At 36.4% G+C, this 24,751-nt stretch overlaps 1 protein-coding gene across 8 annotated transcripts in view; it reads left to right on the plus strand.

Annotated features, from left to right (window-relative positions):
- The window catches only part of SLCO1A2 (solute carrier organic anion transporter family member 1A2), a 124,605-nt gene that overhangs the window by 27,331 nt on the left and 72,523 nt on the right, over positions 1-24,751 (plus strand). For 6 of the 8 annotated variants that reach the window (XM_072798771.1, XM_072798766.1, XM_072798772.1 and 3 more), the window contains exons 2-3: positions 17,224-17,327; positions 19,333-19,377. The exons of the other annotated variants lie outside the window; for them this stretch is intronic. The gene's annotated coding sequence lies outside the window, so the exon portion shown is untranslated. The remainder of the gene's footprint in view (positions 1-17,223; positions 17,328-19,332; positions 19,378-24,751) is intronic. 8 annotated transcript variants of the gene reach the window in all.

The raw sequence follows: 24,751 nt of genomic DNA on the forward strand, positions 1-24,751 counted from the left end.
GAAAGAGATTGATTTACTAATTTCAGAGCATATGCAGGAGGAGCAGGGATCTTTTCCAAGAACAAAGGAGCTGGCACGTGCCATTCCCTTCTTCTACCACCCAGACTGGTCACATGGACACCCATGGGAAACAGCGTAGCTGAATATTCTCAACTGGCTTGTTGACAACATGTCCTGCCTCCGTGCTCTTCTGGAGACTCACCTCCTCCAACTTAGCCTCTGTAGCTCTCCAAAGCAGCACGGAGGTCTCCTCCCATAGCAGACTTGTGCAAAATTTTCTATTACCTCTTGCCCTCCCCCTTGCTCTTCTGTGGACTCAATCTCTCCAACTTGCCCTCTACAGGAGTCCATCCAAAGTGGATGGACAAGTGTGCAATATGCAAGCAGCCCTAACAGGGGCTAGTATCACCACAAAGTGACCCCTATCTTGGGAAGAAAGGAAGATAACCACACCAGTTTGACTATAGTCTCAGGAGTCGTCTGAGGACATATATCTGGTCTGACCTCAGGTCCTGCCCACCAACAGATTTTCTAATGGGACAGCACAGGGAGAGTACCCTGAACTTTGATGGGACCACACCACTGTCAAAGGCCTAGTCTGACTGCACTCATGCTCAAGGTGGCCTAAGACTAGGCCGCTAACAACACAGGGACCAAATCGTGGTCACTCCAGGCAAAGAGAGTCATTGCAGATAACTGGACTAAAAACAAATGCATCTCAGCCACAACAGTAGGGTGCACACAACAAATAGGTTCTGGTGAGTAGGGAACATTGCACCACAGGGCACTACAAGACCTCTTTTTTTTATTGGAGTTCAATTTGCCAACATATAGCATAACACCCAGTGCTCAGCCCCCTCAGTGCCCATCACCCAGTCACCCCCACCCCCTACCTTCCTTTCCACCACCCCTTGTTCAAGACCTCTTTTTCATAAAACCACTACTTTCAAGAACAGGAGATGTAGCTGACTTTCTTAACACATAGAAACAGACACAGAGAGTTAGACAGAATGAAGAGATAGAGGAATATGTTCCAAATGAAAGGACAGGACAAGATCACAGCAAGAGAGCCAAACAAAACACAGATAAGTAATATGTCTGCTACAGAATTCAAAGTCATGGTCATAAAGGTATTCCCTGGAATTGAGAAAAGAGTGGAGACATCAGTAATATCCTCAACAAAGAGACAGAATATGTAAAGAAGAGCCAATAAGAGATGAAGAACTCAGTAACTGAAATAAAAATACACTTACAAATATTAAATAGTAGACAAGATGAAGTAGAATGGATCAATGACCTAGATGGCAGAATAATAGAAAGCAATCAGGCTGAACAGGAGAAGGGAAAAAGATTAATGAAAAAGTTAGACTAGATTAAGGGAACTCAGTGACACCATCAAACATAGTAACATTTGCATTATAAAGATACCAGAAGAAGAAGAGAGAGAAAAGAAGGCAGAATTTTATTTGAAGAAATAATAACTTAAAACTTCCTGAATCTAGGGAAGGAAACAGAAATCTAGAACCAATATGCATAGAGAGCTTCCAACAAAATCAACCCGAGAAAGTCCACACCAAGACACACAGCAATCAAAATGGCAAAAAAAAGTAGTGATAAAAAGAATTTTTAAAGTAGCAAGAGAAAACAGTTACATGCAAGGAAAATCCCATGAGGCTCTCAGTTAATTATTCAGCCAAAACCTCTGTAATCCAAATAGGTTGGCATGATATATTCAAAGTGCTGAAAAGAAAAAACCTGCGGCAAGAATACTCTCTCCAACAAGACCATCAATCAGAATGGAAAGAGAGATAAAGTTTCCCAAACAAAAGTTAAAGGAATTCATCACTGCTAAACCAGACTTACAAGAAATGTTAAAGGGAATTCTTTGAGTGGAAAGGAAAGACCATAAGTAGGAGTAAGAAAAATTGGAAGTACAAAAGCAGCAATATCTATAAAAATTAGTCAAAGGAGTCACAAAATAAAAAGACATAAGGTATGATATTATAAGGTATGTATAATATGAGGTATGTATATACCTCATACATAAGGTATGATTTATACCTAAAACATGGGAAGGTTTAAACTTCAGAGAGAACGGTTAAACTTCAGTGCCTTTAGAATGTGTTTGAACTTAAGTGACCATCAATGCAAAATAGACTATTATATGCCTAAGATGTTATACACCTATATCACTAAAGAAAGCCAGCAAAACATGAGAGAAGAAAGCAAAAGGAGAAAGGAACAGAGAACTACAAACACAACCATAAAACAAGTTATAAAATAGCAATAAATACATAGCTGTCAATAATTACCTTGAATATAAATGGATTAAACTCTCCAATCAAAAGACTAGTGTGACAGAGTGGATACAAAAGCAAGACCTATCTATATGCTGCCTACAAGAGAGTAATTTCAGACCTAAAGACACATGCAGATTGAAAGTAAAGAGATATTAAGATATTTATCATGCAAATGGAAGTGAAAAAAAGCCAGAGGTGCAATATTTATGTAAGACAAAATAGACTTCAAAACAAATATTGTAATGAGAGAAAAAGAAGGACACTATATAATCATAAAGGGTACAATCCAACAAGAAATTATAACAATTGTAAATATTTATGCACTCAACATGAGAATACCAAAATACATAAAGCAGCTATTAGCAAACATAAAGGAAGTAACTGATAGTAATACAGTAATGATAGTGGACTTTAACTCTACTTTCATCAATGAATAGACCATCCAAACAGAAAATCAATAAGTCAGTGGGGAGTTAAATAACACATTGGACCAGATGTATCTAACCGATATATTCAGAACATTCCATCCTAAAATAGTGAAATACCATTCTTTTCAAGTGAACATGGAACATTCTCTAGCATACATCACATATTAGGTCACAAAACTAATCTCAACAAATTCAAAAAGATTGAAATCATATTATGTATCTTTTCTGACCATAACACTATGAAACTAGAAATCAAGCACTGGAAAAAAAGTCTGGAAAGAACACAAATATATGGAGGTTAAATAACATGTTAATAAATAATAAGTGGTCAATCAAGAAATTGAAGAGGAAATAAAAAATACATGGAGCCATATGAAAATGAGAACACAACAGTCCAAAATCTTCGGGTACAGTAAAAGCTATTCTAAAAGGGAAGTTTATAGTAATACAGGCTTACTTCAATAAGCAAGAAAAATCTCAAATAAGAACCCTAGCCTTACACCTGAAGAAGCGAGAAAGAAAAAAGCAAACAAAATACTGAACCAGCAGAAGCAAGGAAATAGTAAAGATTAGAGTAGAGATAAATGATATAGAAACTAAAAAACAATTGAACAGATCAATGAAGCCAGGAGCTAGTTCTTTGAAAGATCAACAAAATTGATAAACCTCTAGCCAGACTCATTAGAAAGAGAGAGACAGAGAGAAACAGGGAGAATGAGAGAGAGGATTCAAATAAATGAAATCACAAATAAAAGGGGAGAAATCAAAACCAACACCACAGACATGCAAACAGTTGTAAGAGAATATCATGAAAAAATTATATGCTAATAAATTGGATATCTAGAAGAAATGGGTAAATTCCTAGAAACATATGTTACCAAAACTAAAATAGGAAAAATATATATATAAAACTTGAATAGACTGATAACCAGCAATGAAATTGAATTTCTATCAAAAAACTCCCAACAAACAAAAGTCCAGGACCAGATGGCTTCACTGGTGAATTCCATCAAGATTTAATATCTGTTCTCAAACTATTCCAAAAAATAGAAGAGAAAGGAAAATTTTCAAATTTATTCTATGAGGCCACATTAACCTGACACTAAAACTACATAAAAACACCACCAAAAGGGAACTACAGGCCAATATTTCTGATGGAATAGATTCAAAAGTCCTCAACAAAATACTAGACAACTGAATGTAATAATACATAAAAAAAATCATTCACTTAATCAAATGGGCTTTATTTCTGGAATGCAAGGTGGTTTAATATTCACAAATAAAACAACATGATGTATCACATAAGCAATGGAAATAATAAGAACCATATGATCATTTCAGTAGATGCAGAAAAAGCATTTTACAAAGTACTGCATCCATTTATGATACAAACTTTCAGCAAAGTAGGTTTGGAAGGAACACGCCTTAACATAATAAAGACCATATATGAAAAACCCACAGTTAACATCATGCTCAATGGTGAAAAATTAAAAGCTTTTCACCTAAAATCAGGAACAAGACAAGGATGTCCTCTCTCACCACTTTTATTTAGCATAAAACTGAAGTCCTAGCCATAGCAATCAGATAATAAAAAAAAAAAAATAGAAGGCATCCAGATTGGTAAGGAATAAGAAATACTCTTGGTACTTGCAAATAACATGATACTGTATATAGAAAACCATAAGGAATGGACTAAAAAGCTTCTAGAACTGGTAAGTAATTTAGTAAATTCACAGGATACAAAATTAATAAACAGTAATCTATTGCATTTCTATGCACGAATAATGAAGCAGCAGAAAGAAAGGGTAAGAAAACAATGCTATTTACAATTGTACCACAAGGAATAAAATACCTACGAATAAACTAAACAGAGATGAAAGACCTATACTCGGGATCACTGGGTGGCGCAGCGGTTTAGCGCCTGCCTTTGGCCCAGGGCACGATCCTGGAGACCCGGGATCGAATCCCACGTCGGGCTCCCGGTGCATGGAGCCTGCTTCTCCCTCTGCCTGTGTCTCTGCCTCTCTCTCTCTCTCTCTCTCTCTCTCTCTCTCTGTGGCTATCATAAATAAATAAAAACTTAAAAAAAAAAAAAGAAAGACCTATACTCTGAAAACTATAAAACATCGATGAAAGGAATTGAAGATAACACAAAGAAATGGAGACGCCTGGGTGGCTCAGTGGTTGGGAGCCTGCTTTCGGTTCAGGTCATGATCCCTGGATCCAGGATTGAGTGCCACATCGGGCTGCCTGCAAGGAGCCTGCTTTTCCATTTGCCTATGTCTCTGTCTCTCTCAGTCTATGTCTCTCATGAATAAATAAATAAATAAATCTTTTAAAAAAGACAAACAAATGAAAAGGTATTTCATGGTCATGGATTAGGAGAAAAAATACTGTTAAAATGTTGATACTACATAAAGCAATCTATACATTTAATACAATCCCTATAAAAATATCAAAGCATTATTCATAGAACTAGAACAAATAATCCTAAAATCTGTATACAACCACAAAAGGCCCCGAATAGCCAAATAAATCTTGAAAAACTGGAGGCTTCACAATCCAGATTTCAAGCTATACTACAAAACTATAGTAATCAAAATAGTATGACACTGGCACACAAAAAAAAAGATAAATAGATCAGTAGAATAGAATAGAAAGCCCACCTATAAATCTGAATTTATATGGTCAATTAATCTTTAACAAAGGAGGCAAGAGTATACAATATGGAAAAAGTCTCTTCAACAAATGGCACTGGGAAAACTTGACAGCAATATGTGAAAGAATGAAACTAGACCACTTTCTTACACCATACACACACACACACACACACACAAACACACACACACACAAACCTCAAAAAGGATTAAAGGTAAATGTGAGACTTGAAACCAAACAAATCCTAGAAAAGAGCACTGGCAGTAATTTCTATGACATTGGCAATAGCAGCATTTTTCTAGATATTATTTCCCGAGGCAAAGGAAACAAGGCAAAAATAAACTATTGGGACTAAATCCAAATAAAAAGCTTCTGCACAGAAAAGGAAACAATGAACAAGACGAACAAAAAAATCTACTGATAGGGAAAAGATATTTGCAAATGATATATCTGATAAGAGGTTGGTTCTCAAATATATAAAGAACTTACACAAATCAATACCAAAAAAAATCACCAAATAATCCGATTAAAAATGGGCAGAAGACATGAACAGACATTTCTCCAAAAAAGATATACAGATGGTCAACAGACACATGAGAAGATGTCAACATCATTCATCATCATGTAAATGCAAATCAAAACCACCATAAGATATCACCTCACATGTGTCAGAATAGTTAGAATAAAAAACAGAGTAAACAACAGGTGTGGATGAGGATGCGTAAAAAAAGGAATCCCCATGTACTGTTGCTGGGAGTGCAAACTGGTGCAGCTACTCTGGAAAATAGTATGGAAGTTCCTCAAAAAAGTTAAATAGAACTACTCTACAATCCAGCAATTGCACTACTAGGTATTTACCCAAAGAATGCAAAAACGCTAATTTAAAAAGATATATGCACTGCTATATTTATTGCAGCATCATTTATATAGCCAAAATATGGAAGCAACTCAAGTGTCCATAAATAGATGAATGGATAAAGAAGAGGTGGTATATATATATATACACAATGGAATATTACTCAGCTAAGAAAATGAAATTATACCATTTGTAATAACATGGATGGATCTAGAGGGTATAATGTTAAGTGAAATAAGTCAGAGAAAGACAAATACCATATGATTTCAATCCTATGTGGAATTTGAGAAACAAAACAAATGAACAAAGAAAAACCAAAAACAAACAGAAAAATAGACTCTTAAGTGTAGGGAATAAGTTGTTTATTACCAGAAGGGAGGTTGGTGAGGGTAAGGGTGAAATAGATGAAGGGAAATAAGAGTACAATTATGATGATGAGCACTGAGTAATGTACAGAATTGTTGAATCACTATGTTGTACACCTGAAACTAATATGTATGTTAACTATATCAGAATTAAGAAGATAAATAAATTAATTAAAAGCTATCTTGTTAATGAATTGCCACACGTAATGTGAAAGTGGTATCATTGTTCTAAACATTTTCAGAGGAAAAAATATTTTTAAATCTGTGCCACTTGCTCTCAAATAATGTTATTTTCTATTCCACTCCATTGTAATGACTTAAATAAGATTATTTTCTATGCAAAAAGCTACAAATTAACACATACTTTCACTTCTTTGTATCATAGAAACACTTTGCTGGAAAGCAATCCAGACTTGCCATTACTTTCACTCCACATCTAGTCATTCTTTCCTGCCACCCTTTAAAATGCAGCACAGAAAATTTTAAGTCCCTATATTTGTAGGCTCTTGTGGAAAAAGGGAAATATCCTTACTCAGGTATGTAATGGTTTGCATCTTTATATTTTAAAAGTTTCTCAAGAAGTGATTTTAACTGGGACACCTGGATGGTTCAGTGGTTGATGGTTTGCCTTTGGCTCAGGTCGTGATCCCGGTATCCTGGGATCAAGTCCCGCATCAGGCTCCCTGTGGGTATCCTGCTTCTCCCTCTGCCTATGTCTCTGCCTCTCTTTCTGTGTCTGTCATGAATAGATAAATAAAATCTTTTTAAAAAAGGAAGTGCTCTTAACACTTACATGTTATTTCTATGCCATTTTAGCATTTTGAAAAATAACGTAGAAGCCTTTTCAATGACTTCTAAGATCCTGTTACTTCAGACATACAAATTAGGAGCTTTTGAAAGGCCTACTGTTCCCCTAAAATCAAAACAAAATAAGCACACAAATAAATAGACAACAATCTTTGAGTTAAAAGAGACTGTAAGGAGAATTTAATTTACTCCCTTTAAACGCTTATTTGTTCAATGATAAATATGGACTAATTGGAGATTTGGGCAACTAAGCAGAAAATAGTAGTAAAGTTTTCAGACTTTTGGACAAAGCACTATCAACTTAGTGACTTAAAAATTGAATGCATGGTCTTTGTTCTGGAGGCTGGAGGTCTGAGATCAAGATGTGAGCAGCATTGCTTCCTTTTGAGGGCTGCTCCATGCCTCTCCACTAGCTTCTGGTGGTTGCCTAGCAATCTCTGTTGTTTGCTAGTTTGAATTAGCATTACCCTCATCTCTGTCTTCATTTCCATGTGGCATTCTGTGTGTGTGTATGTCTCAGTGCCCCATTTTCCCCTTTTTTATTAAGACCCCAGACATATTGGATTAGAGGCCCAAACTTCTACAGTTGGCCACATCTTAACCAATTATATCTGCAATGACTTTATTTCCAAATATGGTTGCATTCTCAGGTATTGTTAGGACTTCCACATGTGAATTTAGGGGAAATACAATCAACCTGTAACAGTCATTTTCTAGAAATTCTGCAATTTTTGCTTGTTTTTACCCTCTTCTTTAACTCAACAAGTTTGTTTTTAAATCTTTCTTTTTTTTTAAATTTTTTATTGGTGTTCAATTTACTAACATACAGAATAACCCCCAGTGCCCGTCACCCATTCACTCCTACCCCCCGCCCTCCTCCCCTTCTACCACCCCTAGTTCGTTTCCCAGAGTTAGCAGTCTTTACGTTCTGTCTCCCTTTCTGATATTTCCCACACATTTCTTCTCCCTTCCCTTATATTCCCTTTCACTATTATTTATATTCCCCAAATGAATGAGAACATATAATGTTTGTCCTTCTCCGATTGACTTACTTCACTCAGCATAATACCCCCCAGTTCCATCCACGTTGAAGCAAATGGTGGGTATTTGTCATTTCTAATAGCTGAGCAATATTCCATTGTATACATAGACCACATCTTCTTTATCCACTCATCTTTCGTTGGACACCGAGGCTCCTTCCACAGTTTGGCTATCGTGGCCATTGCTGCTAGAAACATCGGGGTGCAGGTGTCCCGGCGTTTCACTGCATCTGTATCTTTGGGGTAAATCCCCAATAGTGCAATTGCTGGGTCGTAGGGCAGGTCTATTTTTAACTCTTTGAGGAACCTCCACACAGTTTTCCAGAGTGGCTGCACCAGTTCACATTCCCACCAACAGTGTAAGAGGGTTCCCTTTTCTCCGCATCCCCTCCAACATTTGTTGTTTCCTGCCTTGTTAATTTGCCCCATTCTCACCGGTGTGAGGTGGTATCTCATTGTGGTTTTGATTTGTATTTCCCTGATGGCAAGTGATGCAGAGCATTTTCTCATGCATGTTGGCCATGTCTATGTCTTCCTCTGTGAGATTTCTCTTCATGTCTTTTGCCCATTTCATGATTGGATTGTTTGTTTCTTTGGTGTTGAGTTTAATAAGTTCTTTATAGATCTTGGAAACTAGCCCTTTATCTGATATGTCATTTGCAAATATCTTCTCCCATTCTGTAGGTTGTCTTTGAGTTTTGTTGACTGTATCCTTTGCTGTGCTAAAGCTTCTTATCTTGATGAAGTCCCAATGGTTCATTTTTGCTTTTGTTTCTTTTGCCTTCGTGGATGTATCTTGCAAGAAGTTACTATGGCCGAGTTCAAAAAGGGTGTTGCCTGTGTTCTTCTCTAGGATTTTGATGGAGTCTTGTCTCACATTTAGATCTTTCATCCATTTTGAGTTTATCTTTGTGGATGGTGAAAGAGAGTGGTCTAGTTTCATTCTTCTGCATGTGGATGTCCAATTTTCCCAGCACCATTTATTGAAGAGACTGTCTTTCTTCCAATGGATAGTCTTTCCTCCTTTATCGAATATTAGTTGACCATAAAGTTCAGGGTCCACTTCTGGGTTCTCTATTCTGTTCCACTTATCTATGTGTCTGTTTTTGTGCCAGTACCACACTGTCTTGATGACCACAGCTTTGTAGTACAACCTGAAATCTGGCATTGTGATGCCCCCAGATATGGTTTTCTTTTTTAAAATTCCCCTGGCTATTCGGGGTCTTTTCTGATTCCACACAAATCTTAAAATAATTTGTTCTAACTCTCTGAAGAAAGTCCATGGTATTTTGATAGGGATTGCATTGAACGTGTATATTGCCCTGGGTAACATTGACATTTTCACAATATTAATTCTGCCAATCCATGAGCATGGAATATTTTTCCATCTCTTTGTGTCTTCCTCAATTTCTTTCAGAAGTGTTCTATAGTTTTGAGGGTATAGATCCTTTACATCTTTGGTTAGGTTTTTTCCTAGGTATCTTATGCTTTTGGGTGCAATTGTAAATGGGATTGACTCCTTAATTTCTCTTTCTTCAGTCTCATTGTTAGTGTATAGAAATGCCACTGACTTCTGGGCATTGATTTTGTATCCTGCCACGCTACCAAATTGCTGTATGAGTTCTAGCAATCTTGGGGTGGAGACTTTTGGGTTTTCTATGTAGAGTATCATGTCATCGGCGAAGAGGGAGAGTTTGACTTCTTCTTTGCCAATTTGAATGCCTTTAATGTCTTTTTGTTGTCTGATTGCTGAGGCTAGGACTTCCAGTACTATGTTGAACAGCAGTGGTGAGAGTGGACATCCCTGTCTTGTTCCTGATCTTAGGGGAAAGGCTCCCAGTGCTTCCCCATTGAGAATGATATTTGCTGTGGGCTTTTCATAGATGGCTTTTAAGATGTCGAGGAATGTTCCCTCTATCCCTACACTCTGAAGAGTTTTGATCAGGAATGGATGCTGTATTTTGTCAAATGCTTTCTCTGCATCTAATGAGAGGATCATATGGTTCTTGGTTTTTCTCTTGCTGATATGATGAATCACATTGATTGTTTTACGGGTGTTGAACCAGCCTTGTGTCCCAGGGATAAATCCTACTTGGTCATGGTGAATAATTTTCTTAATGTACTGTTGGATCCTATTGGCTAGTATCTTGTTGAGAATTTTTGCATCCATGTTCATCAGGGATATTGGTCTGTAATTCTCCTTTTTGGTGGGGTCTTTGTCTGGTTTTGGAATTAAGGTGATACTGGCCTCATAGAACGAATTTGGAAAGACTCCATCTCTTTCTGTCTTTCCAAACAGCTTTAGGAGAATAGGTATGGTTTCTTCTTTAAACGTTTGATAAAATTCCCCTGGGAAGCCATCTGGCCCTGGACTCTTGTGTCTTGGGAGGTTTTTGATGACTGCTTCAATTTCCTCCCTGGTTATTGGCCTGTTAAGGTTTTCTATTTCTTCCTGTTCCAGTTTTGGTAGTTTGTGGCTTTCCAGGACTGCGTCCATTTCTTCTAGATTGCCTAATTTATTGGCGTATAGCTGTTCAAAATATGTTTTTAAAATTGTTTGTATTTCCTTGGTGTTAGTAGTGATCTCTCCTTTCTCATTCATGATTTTATTAATTTGAGTCTTCTCTCTTTTCTTTTTAATAAGGCTGGCTAATGGTTTATCTATCTTATTAATTCTTTCAAAGAACCAACTCCTGGTTCTGTTGCTCTGTTCCACAGTTCTTCTGGTCTCGATTTCGTTGAGTTCTGCTCGAATCTTTATTAACTCCCTTCTTCTCTTAGGTGTAGGATCTATTTGCTGTTTTTTCTCTAGCTCCTTTATGTGTAAGGTTAGCTTTTGTATTTGAGTTCTTTCCAGTTTTTGAATGGATGCTTGTATTGCGATGTATTTCCCCCTTAGGACTGCTTTTGCTGCATCCCAAAGATTTTGAACGGTTGTATCTTCATTCTCATTAGTTTCCATGATTAAATCTTTCTTAGTGGAGGAGTTTTCTTTTATTGTTTTGTGGTCAAGCAATGCTTTCTGTATTGATTCTACTTTAGACTCTGATAAATCTCTCTTTGTGACCTAATAAATGATCAGTTTTAATAAAGGTTCCATAAGGACTTTTTTTTAAAGCTGTAATTTCCACTTCAGGTACAAAAGTTCAATATATGTGCATATCATCTATTTTATTGAAACTGTTATTTAAGTTTTCTAAATCTTTTCTTACGCTTTTCATCTTGTTACATCTTGCACTGGGAGGAGAATTAAGCCTGATTACTGTTTCTGCTGATTTATCTTTGTACTTCTTGCATTTTCTGCTGTATGAAATCACCTTACTGTCACTGGGTGAAACAAATGTATAACACTTACATCTTCACTGTGAATTGCCCCCTTTTGTACCTTTAATCTACCTTTCTATGTCTTTTCTAATACTCTGAATTCTACCTTGTTAGATGCTATCATGACTTGTGTTTTTTCTTTTTCTCTTTTTTCTTTTGGCAGGGCAGTTAAGCCACATGTTTCTTGATATAATATATATTTTGGGCTTACTTCTGTCATATTAATAACATTTATTCTATATGCTTAATATTATCAGCTTTGGTCCAAGCATTCATCCTTACACAAATTCCAATTTTTTTAACGAATGATAAAACTGAAGTACAGAGAGGACAGTAACATGCCCAAGGTCACAGAGCCAATTAGTGATCAAGCTGGAATTCAAAGTTAGTCTGGTTCCTGAATCTTTTCTCTATTATATCATGCAGTCTCTTTATTTTGTGCCATCTATGTTTGCTAATTCTGAGTGTTCTCCTGATATCTTTTCTCCAGTTCATGAATTATCTCTTTCATCTCTATCTGATATGACTCAATGAGTTTTAATATCAATGATTACATTGTTTCAAATACTTCTTGGTCATTTTTAATAGTTTGATTTTAAGATAAGCTATCTTTAAATTTTTATCACTTCACATATATTTACTTAATGTTGTGTTTCTGATAATTTCATAATATGAATTTCCTTAGACATTGAATCTGTATTTTGTTTCTGATAACTCTCTCACGATGACTTAATTTGTATTTATAAGATCATAAGTTCTTAAATTCAATCTGCAGGAATCATAGGGGCCCTTTCTGGGATGTTCCCTTAGAAAGGATATCTATGGTTACATCTGCCAATATCAGAATTTGCCAATATCTGGGATCACTTCAGCTCCATGGAGGGTCCAGAGTAACATAAGAGATTCACATTAGCTCTCCAACCCTGAGACAAACCTAAAGGTTAGGACGTTAGGGTTTTAGGATTTCTGTCAGTATTTGCTTCCAGGGCAACCTTCTTTTGCTGTCTGCTTATTTGTGGGTCTTCTCAAATTTTAGTTCATTACCTCCCCCTTCATACTTTGAGATTTCTTTTTCTTCTTATGAGCTTAACTATGCCTTAAAAAATATCTTAATTCATCTAAGTTCTAGTTGTCTTAATGGGAAGGCCCTTTGGTATAATTTCATACTACAGAAACAGAACTATATATGCATATTCTAAAAAATTCTGAGCTACAGAGCCAAATTCCTCTGTATGAAAGTTGTAATAATAATCTACTCTTCTTTGGAAATACATTAGTGTATCTGTTTATCCTTGAATTTTTCAACATGGTATATTTAGAAAAAAATACCCATGAGCCATATGGTAAAGGAAAGGAACACTTTTATAATAACTTGAATTTCTTTTATTATTAGTGAAGCTTAAAACTTTAGTATACTTCTGGACATTCATGAAATTTTTTTAAACACCTGGAAACATGAATGTGGATATCAGGATAGGTCTGATCTAGAGATGTGGGACGTTTTTGGACATGAATTATATAATCCAAAAAAAGCATGTACAACAAGAATAAGAGAAAGTGTATGTTGGTAAATATCAAAATTTAGGACTCATAATGATGAGTAGGAAAAGAGAAAGAAATGGGAGTGCACAAACATGACTTATTGGGAGACGAAAGTAATGTCAGAAGTGAAGTGACAAGAAAGTTCCAAGAAGAAAAGCTTGGGTTGAACATCATATGATGCTGATAGATTACACAGGATGCAGACTAAAAATAAAAATTAGAATTTGACAAGTAAAAGTTTACTGATGACAAAAGCTAGAATACTTCAGTTCATATTACAGAGAAGAGCAGGTATGAAGGGATAGTGTAACAGTCCTAAAATGTCACTGACTTCGATCAGTGGATCTTAACATATTGAGAATCAGGATTCTTTTAAGAAGATGATGTGGAAAATAGACTTTTGTGTCTATTTAGGTGGCACTCGAACATGCCAGCTAAATTTTTTTTTCTCTCTTTTTTTAAAGATTTTATTTATTTATTTATTTATTTATTTATTTATTTATTTATTTATTCATAGAGACGGGGGGGGCAAAACAAATTCATAGAGAGAGAGAGAGAGAGAGAGAGAGGCAGAGACACAGGCAGAGGGAGAAGCAGGCTCCCTGCAGGGAGCACGATGTGGGACTGGATCCCAGGTCTCCAGGATCTCGCCCGGGGCTGAAGGCGGTGCTAAACTGCTGCACCACCAGGGCTGCCCACCACCTAAATTTTGAGCACAATATCTAGACATCCATATTTCCTCTGACAATATTCCTTATACAGATTCTTCTACTGTAGCCTCTTTGAAGAGGTTTCATCTTAAAGAGAAGAAGAAAGAAAGACCAATAACTTCAGAAGAGGTTAGGGTTAGGTTAAGATAACATGTGAAAAATACCTGGCACTTAGTAAGTACACATTCAATAAATGCTTGTTGATCTTTCAGGAGCCAGCAGGAAAGGGGAGTTTGGTGAGCTGGGAGAAAGAAAAGTTCATTGTTGGCATAGGGTTCCCAAAGAGCTGGAAGGCAATGTCTTATGCAGGGGAGAGAGGTAGACATTATAACTGTCTGCTTACCCAGAATCAGCTCTATGTCCGGCATTTTCTTAGGACGTTTTGTATAATATCTCATTTGATGTTCAAACAACCCTGTGAAGTAGGAAATATAAATTCTACAGATGAGCATTTGAATGCTTTGAGTGACAATATAACTTTTCAAATTCACGTTAGAGAATGGCAAGAAGAGTCTAACCTCCATGTGCCATACATCAAAATTGCCACACAATTGGAACATTATACATAGGTTAAGAGATTAATTCTTATAACTGAGATTGGAGTTCAAAGGAAGGTAAATTTGGGAAATTTAAACCTCTATTTTCACTATCAAATGGCAGATAATGACTAGCTGAGAATGACTCTTAGCTTAGTCTTCTCCTTTCTAATGAGTGGTCAGTTTCTTAAAGGGACATCCACACATCATAACTCAGCTTCTTGCCCTGTGCTTTATCCTCCACTAGATCTGACAGCAATGAAACCTAGGTTTGGGCTAAACCTCTGAGAAAGAGCCAAATTGTCTATAGGAGATTTTCAAATATGAGTTAAATGAAAAGGAAGAAAACAAGAATACAATAGGCCCATAAGAGCAATCATACATTATCTCCTACCACAGCCATTGAGCTTTGACTTTTGTTACTATTGTTGTTTTCTCTGAGCACAATCCAGAAAGTATGGGAAGGGGCTATCAGCCTTCCATGTTCTAAGTTTTGGAATTAACTTCTTTTTCCTCTATACAATATTACTGTCCATGAGGTTCAGAAGTTCATTAGCTCTTTGAAACTTTGTTCATGTTTTTTGTTTGTTTTATATTTAGAAACACTTTATAAGTAATATTACTTCCTGTTGTTTATATTTGAGTTTTATTGCAATTTTATCTAATGCTAAGTAACTTCCAATCTAAATAGATATGCAATGAAATTAACTGGTTCCAAATTCTTTTAGTTATGAATGCTGTTGTTGAATCTAATTACAGAGATGAATTTTAACTGACATTACGTATAGTCAAAAGAACTCCGATTAGGATTTGATTATTTAAACAGGTCCTACAATAATTTAAGAGGGATATTCTATGATTATGTTATAACACTGTTCAGAGTAACATATAATTTAGGTTGAAATCTACCTGTTTTTATATCCACTGTTAAGAAGTTTAAATAACTTATGCCAAAAATTGCTTTAAAAATTAGTGGTTTCATTTTAATAATAATTTATTGGGTGACAAAATTGCCAAGCTCACAGATACTTTTGCTTACTGTCACCCATACTCCCTCCATCTCCCACTCCCATAGAAATGGTTAACTAACCAATGAACCAACCAGATTTGTAGAGCAACAGGGAAAGAGTATTTTTATTTCAATGTGTTTCAGATGGATTGATGATATTTGGTGTAACACACTGTTCGCTGTGGCTGGAAAGAGTCAACACCTATGTATTCTGAATGAATATTTTCAGTTCAGAGGCCCACGGTAACAAATTTTATCTATAAACAGATGACAGGCACAAAGGAGTATTTATATGTGGGCAGCCTTGAAGAACTCAAAATGATGACTGGTGTTCTCAGACATACCTACACACAGCTATTAGCACTCTTACTGAGAGGACCCAATCAATATAGAGATTCCCGCAGTCAGATGACCTGTTGAAATAGGTAAAGGTGGAGAAAGAGCGTAATGACCCAGTTACTGGGAAAATAAAGTAAGATTACTTGTAATTTTACTGACTGTATGGAATTGGAGCTATCAAACTAAAGCCCTCTTAGCTTTTAATAGCTTGAGCCTCTTAGGATCTTAGCTAATTGCTACTATTTACCCATTTTAGTCTTTCCTCTCTTTGCATTTCCAGTGATAAATTCAGTTTTGGGGATGTAGGTCTGCATTAAAGTGCTTTGGTAAAGTGCATTTCTAACTGGTCAATCTATGAAATAAAACAGAATACCTTCCTTTTTAAAGGCTATTGTTAAATGCAAAGGGAGGGAAGACCAAGAGAGGTGGTTGGTAGCAATTAAACAAATTCTAAAAGATTTGATCCAGTAAAAACCATAAGGGCTTTAGTTTGTTAGCTCCATAGATGACAATGTGGACTAACCGGAAGACATTATGCTATGTCACAAATACTGTATGATTTTCCTCTTATATGAGGTATCTAAAATAGTTAAACTAATACAAACAGAGTAAATTGTGTTTGCCAGAGGCTGAAGAAGGGGGAAATAGAGATTTGCTGTTCACCTGATATAAAGTTTCAGTTATATAAGATGAAAACATTCCACAGATCTGCTGCACAATATTGTGCTTATAATTAACAATACTATATTGTGTACTTAGAAATTTAAGAGGGTAAGGCTCATATTAAATGTTCTTACCACAGTAAAAAATAAAAGTGTCATTGAGTAAAAGCAAGACAAGACAAAACAAAACAAAAAAAATCCTAGCAGACCTTTTAAGGTAGTAACTAAGAGGCTGATGCAATAGGACACCTAACATTTTCCATAAGAATATAGGCAAATGGAGGCATTTTGAATCCATTTCAATCTGTACCTCAAACATGTCCCAAGATTTTGTTTGAAACCCAGGAGAAAACTTCCTAGGGCCAATTTCAAATCAGTATAAACTAAGACCCAAAGGCCTAGGGTATGTTGGTGGGCTTATATTGCATTTGTCTGACCTCAGGTATTCGGGGATATAATACAGCCTGGTGTTGGTGCACCTCATATATTCCCTTAATCAATTCCCTTATTCTCAAGATTTTAGATTACATTGTTAGTAATGTTTATGAGGATTGGAAAGCATTTTAAAAATGCAAGACATAAATGTATGATGCTCATGGAGATAATCTGAATTCTCCCAAATTGAGAGGGATTTTTTTTCTCTTGAGGTGGGCCCTTATGGACTGAAGGCCACATTTTGAGAAACTGCACTAATTACTACAATGTGAGGTGCTTGTTATTCACAACACATCCTGAATTTTGTGACCTCCAGGTTTGTACCTCTCATGATTCAAAACACGTTTTCCCATGCCATGTAATCATCTATATGTCTTATCTATTGACTTGTAAGCTGCTTGAAAGTAAGGGTGATCTAATTGCTGACTTATTTACCAAATACCTCTTTAGCAGAGTGCCTTGTACACATTAAGGTACCTTGTTATTATAGTATAATGATTAAAAGTTAGAGCTTTGGAGAGGCACCCAGGCAGCTCAGTTGGTTAAGCGTGTGACTCTTGGTTTTGGCTCAGGTCATGATCTTTGGGTCATGAAATTCAGCCCAGCCTAGGACTGTGCACTGACTCTGCTTGAGATTTTCTTCCTCTCCCTCTTCCTCCCACTCCCTCCTTCCTTCGCTGGCTCTCAGCTCCTTCTCCAGCTTTTGTGCATGCACACATGTTCTCTCAAATAAATAAATAAATAAATAAATAAATAAATAAATAAATACATACATACATAAAGTCTTCATTTAAGAAAAAAGAAGAGGGGAACCCCGGGTGGCTCAGCGGTTTAGCGCCGCCTTCAGTCCAGGGCTTGATCCTGCAGACCCAGGATCGAGTCCCACATCGGGCTCCCGGCATGGAGCCTGCTTCTCCCTCTGCCTGTGTCTCTGCCTCTCTCTCTCTCTCTCTCTCTCTGTCTCTCATTAATAAATAAATAAAATCTTTAAAAAAATAATAAAAAAAAGAAGATCTAGGGCTTTGGAGGCTGACAAATTTGGATTGGAATCCAGGTGTGGCCTGGAGCAAATTAATATTTCTAAATCTCTAGTTCTTCATTTTTAATACTGAATAACAGAAGCAATTATTTGATAATTAAATGATAATGCATATGAAGCATTTTGCATAGAGCCTGCAAGATTATAAACCCTCCATATATGGTAGCAAATTATGAGAAAAATTTTAAATCATCCAGTATTTGCTCATTAAAGAGATATAGAAAATACAGATAAGCAAAAATATTAAAGTAAAACCAACTTAGTCTCACCTTTGAAAGATAATAAAACATAGCATTTTGATGAATTTTCTCCCAACATTGATTTGTAATCTCTATATATCTGAGTGTTGACTTAAAGTGACATCATACCATTCATATCATTCTCTAATATGCCTTTTGTTATTTTTTTTAAAGATTTTATTTTGTTTATTCATTAATGAGAGACAGAGAGAGAGAGAGGTAGAGACACAAGCAGAGGGAGAAGCAGGATCCATGCAGGGAGCCCGATGCGGGACTGGATCCTGAGACTCGACCCTGGGACTCCAGGATGACACCCTGGGCCGAAGGCAGGCGCTAAATCGCTGAGCCACCCAGGGATCCCCTGCCTCTTTTTATTTAAAAACATGTTAGGAATATTTTCCCATGTGAGTAATAACCTTGTAACATTAAATAGCCACATTTTATTCTAGTGTATATGTAGAAAATAAACAATCCCTATTGTTGGACATTCGGGCGTTTTTGCCTATAATTTACAATAATTTATTGAGACAAAGCTGTGGTAAGTTTCCCTGGTACATTATTTTGCCTAGAATTACATTCTTCTTAATCTTTTCAGAAGTAAAATTGTCAGGTCAAGGACTACATTTTTATTTTTTTATTTTATCTTTTTAAGATTATTTATTTATTTTTTATTTCACAGAGAGAGAGCACAAGCAGGTGGAGAGGGAGAAGCTGGCTGCCAACTGAGCAGGGAGTCCAATGAGTGGCTAGATCCCAGTACCCTGGGATCATGACCTGAGCGGAAGTCAGATGCTTAACGGACTAAGCCACCCAGGTGCCTAAGGACTGTATTTTTAAATAATTGATACCTACTGCTCAGTTATTATTACAATACCATATCATTTATATATTCATCATCAGTGAGTGAAAGATCTTTGTCAATGTTGAGTATTATAATAAAAAAACCTTTGATGGCAGTTTGATTAAAAAAGATGGCAGCTCATTTGTATTTTAAAATTAATTCTCAATTCAGCAAATACTAATAGGCATTTCTTCTGTTCCAGGCACTGAATTGGGTGATGGTGGGAAGTGGGGGAGATGATTCAGAGGTAAGCAAGACAGATCAGGTTTGTACATTGATGGAACTTAAAGTTTAGTAGGTTTAAAGGTATGAATGAAATGATGTCACTCTAAATCTACATTAAATGTGTGGCAATTAAAGGTGTGATAAAGAAGAACATATCTAAAAGAGTTTTAACTTAGGCCAAGGCCCTTGAAATGCACTTATAGATGAGCAGAAGTTGACCTAGCTGGGAAGGGAAGGAAGTGCAGGGAAATACAGAAGTAAGAGCTTTTCAGACTGATTGATGCTTGAAGAACTGAAGGGAAATATAGTATGGCTAGTACATGGATCACAATAGAATAATTCAAGATGTGATGTGAGAAGTAGTAAGAGATCAGATCCCATGTTAAGATTGAGGACTTTAGGGATCCCTGGGTGGCGCAGCGGTTTGGCGCCTGCCTTTGGCCCAGGGTGCGATCCTGGAGACCCGGGATCGAATCCCACATCGGGCTCCCGGTGCATGGAGCCTGCTTCTCCCTCTGCCTGTGTCTCTGCCTCTCTCTCTCTCTCTGTATGACTATCATAGATAAATTGAAAAAAAAAAAGTAATTTAAAAAAAAAAAGATTGAGGACTTTATTTTAAGGACAGAAATTTTGATTTTCAAATGATAATTTAGTTGCATTTTGGCGATGGATTATCAGCGAGCAAGGGTGCATATGGGGAGATTTGGTAGGAGGTGACTGTGGACTGGAGTGGCTTACCATTATCTATTACAATTCTTTGGTTACAAGTGATACAAATCTAACTCAAACCAAGGACTAAAGGAAGAATTTGTTGACTCATTATCAAAACATTAAAGTAAAAATTTCATCTGGGTTGGACAAAGGAAACTCAAAATTCCAGCAGTCTCTTCCTCATTCCCTCTCCTTTTCTTTGTCATCCCCCTTGCTGTCATTACCTATCTTTTGTATATACTTTCTACTTTTCAAACTTATTCTCTCGTACTGGCTTCCTCCACATGACTAAAAACAAGGCCACAGGTTGCTTTTGTAATGCAACTATTACTGCTTCACCATCTAGAAAAGGACAGACTCATATTTTCAATAAGTTAAAAATAAATCCAACAGAGGTCTTCTGGTAACAGAAAGAAGTGGAAAGGGTGCTAGAAAGTCAAAACAACAGATGTCCGTTACAGAGTAGGGATAAATGGATGGACTCAGCAGATATTTATAAAGCAAAGTCAACAGGACTCAGCAACTGGGAAGTGAGGGAGAGAATGGAATCTAGAAGGACTCCAATATTTGGACAGTATGGTACCAATAAATTTGAAATGTTTGCAAAACATCCAAGCTGAGATGTTCAACAGGCAACTGTTGAAAAGAGTTTGATGTTTGTATCTTTATAGATAGTAGTGGAGACAATAGGAATGGGTAGACTCCACAGGGTTAAGATAGATAGGTAAGGAGAGAATAATAACAGAGCCTGGAAAATTGCCAGTATTTATGGAGTGGGGAGAAGAGGAGCATCCAAAGAAGACTAAGAAGGAGTACACAAGAAGGAAATCCATGAAAGATAGTATCACTACTAATACAAATGGCTGAATTAAATTAATATTAATTCAAGTAATAAAATGTGTTCTGGCTTTGATCTCTGGTCATCAGTAATGATTCAAAGTGCATTGGGTGGGGGTAAGAGGTGATACAGAATGTGGTGTCATGAAGCCAAGGAAAGATAATTTTTTTAAAAAGAGAATGGTCTTCAGTGTCCAATATTGCTAAAAGATGAAGAAAAAGACTAAAAGATAGATGTTGAATTTAGCAAGACTAAGTTCACTGGTGAAGGATTTTAGTGCAATGGTTTGGTTGGAAGCCACAGTGGATGAGAAATGAGGTCAAGAAATAAAGATACTGATTATAGGTTTCATTAAACAGTGGTTTAATGTGTATGGCTTGCTAGCTCATCTTGTTTCCAGATAAAGTGCACTGGAAAATGTGGGTGTCTCTTTTTCATTGTGAAGTAGAGCACACAGCCTTGATTATATCTTTGCAAATTCAGTATATACAGTATTTGATGATATTGGACGGTGGGTCACCAAAGAGGCCAAATTCATCACATGACAATAAGTCATTAATAAAAGGTAGCTTGTGTTTGCAGTAATTTCCAATGTAAATACACCTATGTAAGGTAAAACATTTGCTTCACTCCTTGCAGGAAGCTCTTAGTAACATGACTGATTACAAGTTCAGACTTGTTTCAAACTACAGAAAAAAAAAAAAACAGCTATAGATAGCCTGTCAAGACTGTATTATTTTGAAAGATGAGGAATGTTTTTTTGAGATATAGAGGAGTTGTTATTGTTTTGCTAACCCGAAATGGAAATTGTTGAAAGTGAAACTTGAAAGAAAACTTGCTTAAAACATCATCAATGGTGCATAAATGAGCACAAGTTGATCTACTTCCTTAAGTACAATTTATTTGGTATGTAATGGTACAAAGTAGCATACTGGATGTTGGAGTTGAGTGGTCAGGTGGACCACTATAAGTTGTGCTTCTGTGAGGCCAAGTACGGGGTACACTGTCAGTTTATGGTGGATAAGGGGAAAGAGAATATTACTTGGATTATATATTCTCCAAGGTTTTTTATAATGCTAAAATTTTATGGATCTCTCATTTAGTAGTTCTGATAGGCAGCACATATACTTATGACAGGCAGCACATATACTTACTTAACCCCTAACATCAATACTACATGCAAATAGTCACTCAGTAAATGAGATTTATCTGATTTTTGAAGATCTATCTATTTGGTTATGAAAGTGCTAGTTTTCACTGTTCCACAGTAATTTTATTGGGGTTAAAGAATATTATCCAGCAGGCAAAAGAAAGTTTGACTCATATTATTCCTTTCCTTTTTTTTTTTTTTTTCAGCCAATACACCTTATATGTGAGAACTGGTCTATATGTAGATAGAACAAAATATATATTACTAACATATACATTAGCATATGTAAATGGCCACCTAACATATGTGATTTAAAAGCTATTGCAAAATTTTGTGCTATTCTCTCCTGTGTCCCTGCCAATGGAAATGCACAATATTGGAATTTCTCCCTTGCATGACATACTCAAGGTGAGGGCTCTCTTCTTTATTTTACAAACATATGCATTTTTTTTTCTGGTAAGGAGGAAAAGGATGCTACCTTTTAATGAGAATGATACCTTTAGTTAGCTGGTATCACATTGGAAAGAAACAAAATGAGATCCCTGAGGGACATACCTGAAAAGTTAAGGGAAAGGGAGAAGAGCAAGAGGGACTGAAAAAATATTTTCTCATAGAAGTTAGTCTTTGATTTAGCCTGTCATTTTTCATATAGACTAAGGAGGGAAAATAAGTGACATTGATAATTTGACCTTCAAGATGACATATGTGTATCACATGGGTGTGTACACGTGTGTGGGTTTCTCACAGTATATACAGGTGTTTTAGCCTGACTGGATACATGTGGCAGACCTTCATATGTGATCAGATATATCTATTGACCACGCATTTCACTGCACACAAGGCAATCTGATAGTGGCTGATGTATTATTAGCTAATTTACACATATTGACTGAGCCTCTTTTATACATGGAAGTACATTTTTAACAGGAACTCTGTAATACCTTATTAAGAAGAAGTATAGGAAATTTTTAACTTTTCGAGGTTGATTAGTCTGGAATTAGTTTATTTAAAATACCATTGGATAGACAACTATTTATTCTGGGCTAACCTTAAGGAAAGAGTTAATGGACCACCAACAGTATTTAATTAAAATTTCTCTATATTGGTAGGGCCAATGATGTTTTAAACAAAAGTGTTTTAGTAAATTACATCTATTAGCTACTTTGCTAATCAAGAACCTTTTGCCATTGTATGATGAATTCGAAGACAGTCACATTTCCACAGAATCAGAATTATGGCCTGGTGAGTAATGAACGTATAATGTTATCTAGTTCCATAAGCCAGTGACTGATGAATCATAATTAATGACCTTTTTTTTTGAAAAACTTGAGAAAACATGAAGTCTTTGAGCTACAGTCAACTTACATCATATTTCTTTCTTTAGGTTGTATTAATCAAAGCCCTTTGTGAAAGATAGTTAATTTGCAAGCAATTAAGATTATTTAGATGAACTTTGAAGTATTTCAAGTTATGTTTTTAACATGTCTATCTATCCTAAATGACATCATTAGGGGAACTGCTTAAAAAATTGGTTGGCTAACTTGAGATAATATTTTGACTGCTTGGGATACTGATGTCAATCACATGCAGTTTCAAGTAAACAGCAAAGTTGGCAAGAATCTATTAACTTAAAATGCAGAGAGCTAGTGTGACTATTTCCTAAGTAATTTTTTTAAAATTACTTTTATTCAGCTTTCTCTAGTATTAAGTAATGGTTTTTGTGCTTGCCTTATTCGCATCATTTGGGGGGCGGGGGAAGATCAGATTTTCATCAGCTCCACTTTCTCCTTCATGCCCAATAAAGTGAGCTCTAACTGGTTTGCATGAAATTTTTTGTGGTTCTGCTTACTCAGAAATGTCCTAAACAGCAGACTACGGGGCTACTTTCTTCTTCCCCTTTGTCTTGAAACCAGTCACCATTTTGGGTTAACAGAGACAAAACTGAAATTATTTCCTCTAAGTGTTCACACTAGAATGTACATTTGTCTACTTGTAGACAGATGGAAAATAAGATGCATGTGTGTGCATGCCTGGGTGTTTGTGTACATGTGCGTGCTCATATGCCTGTCTATTTACATGTGGGCACACGTGCACATGTGTGTTGGGGGTTCAGGAGGACAGGGTTGGGGAGAGACCAAAGGCCTGCTGATGAGGGACTTCTTTGGGGGCTGGGGAGGTGATGGCTTGCTCCTACAAATAATCTAGTATATGACTTTCAACCAATCCCATAATGATTTAGGGTTTTCCATTCAGGAAATTAATATAATCATCTAATCCATCCCTGACTTTTACACACAGAGAAAACATCACGTTAGAAACAGCAGGAGAGGGAAGGACTGAGAAGAGAAGCAACCATGGGCCATTTTGTCTCACTCATTACCAAAACCCTCTTTCAGGTGGTGGCCCCAGCTCCCATACACTGGCGTATGCAGAAATGCAGAGCTTCTTGGAGAAGTCTGTTTATTTCATGCCAGACTTTGGCTCTTTTAGTCTTCTATCTGGAATGCCTTCTCGCCTCCCTTGATCTGTCTAGCCTCTACCTTTCAAGTTCAGTTTGGTGGTGCCTAATTTGTGAAATTTCTTGTGATTCCCTAAGTTAAGAGTGATCTTTTCCTCCTTAAATAAGTAATAATAATAATAACTAATATTTTTTAGTACTTTCTGTGTTACAGGCATGATGCTCATATCTCTGCACAT

Source organism: Canis lupus, chromosome 25, assembly GCF_048164855.1.
Source record: "Canis lupus baileyi chromosome 25, mCanLup2.hap1, whole genome shotgun sequence".
Classification (NCBI taxonomy): Eukaryota; Metazoa; Chordata; class Mammalia; order Carnivora; family Canidae; genus Canis; species Canis lupus.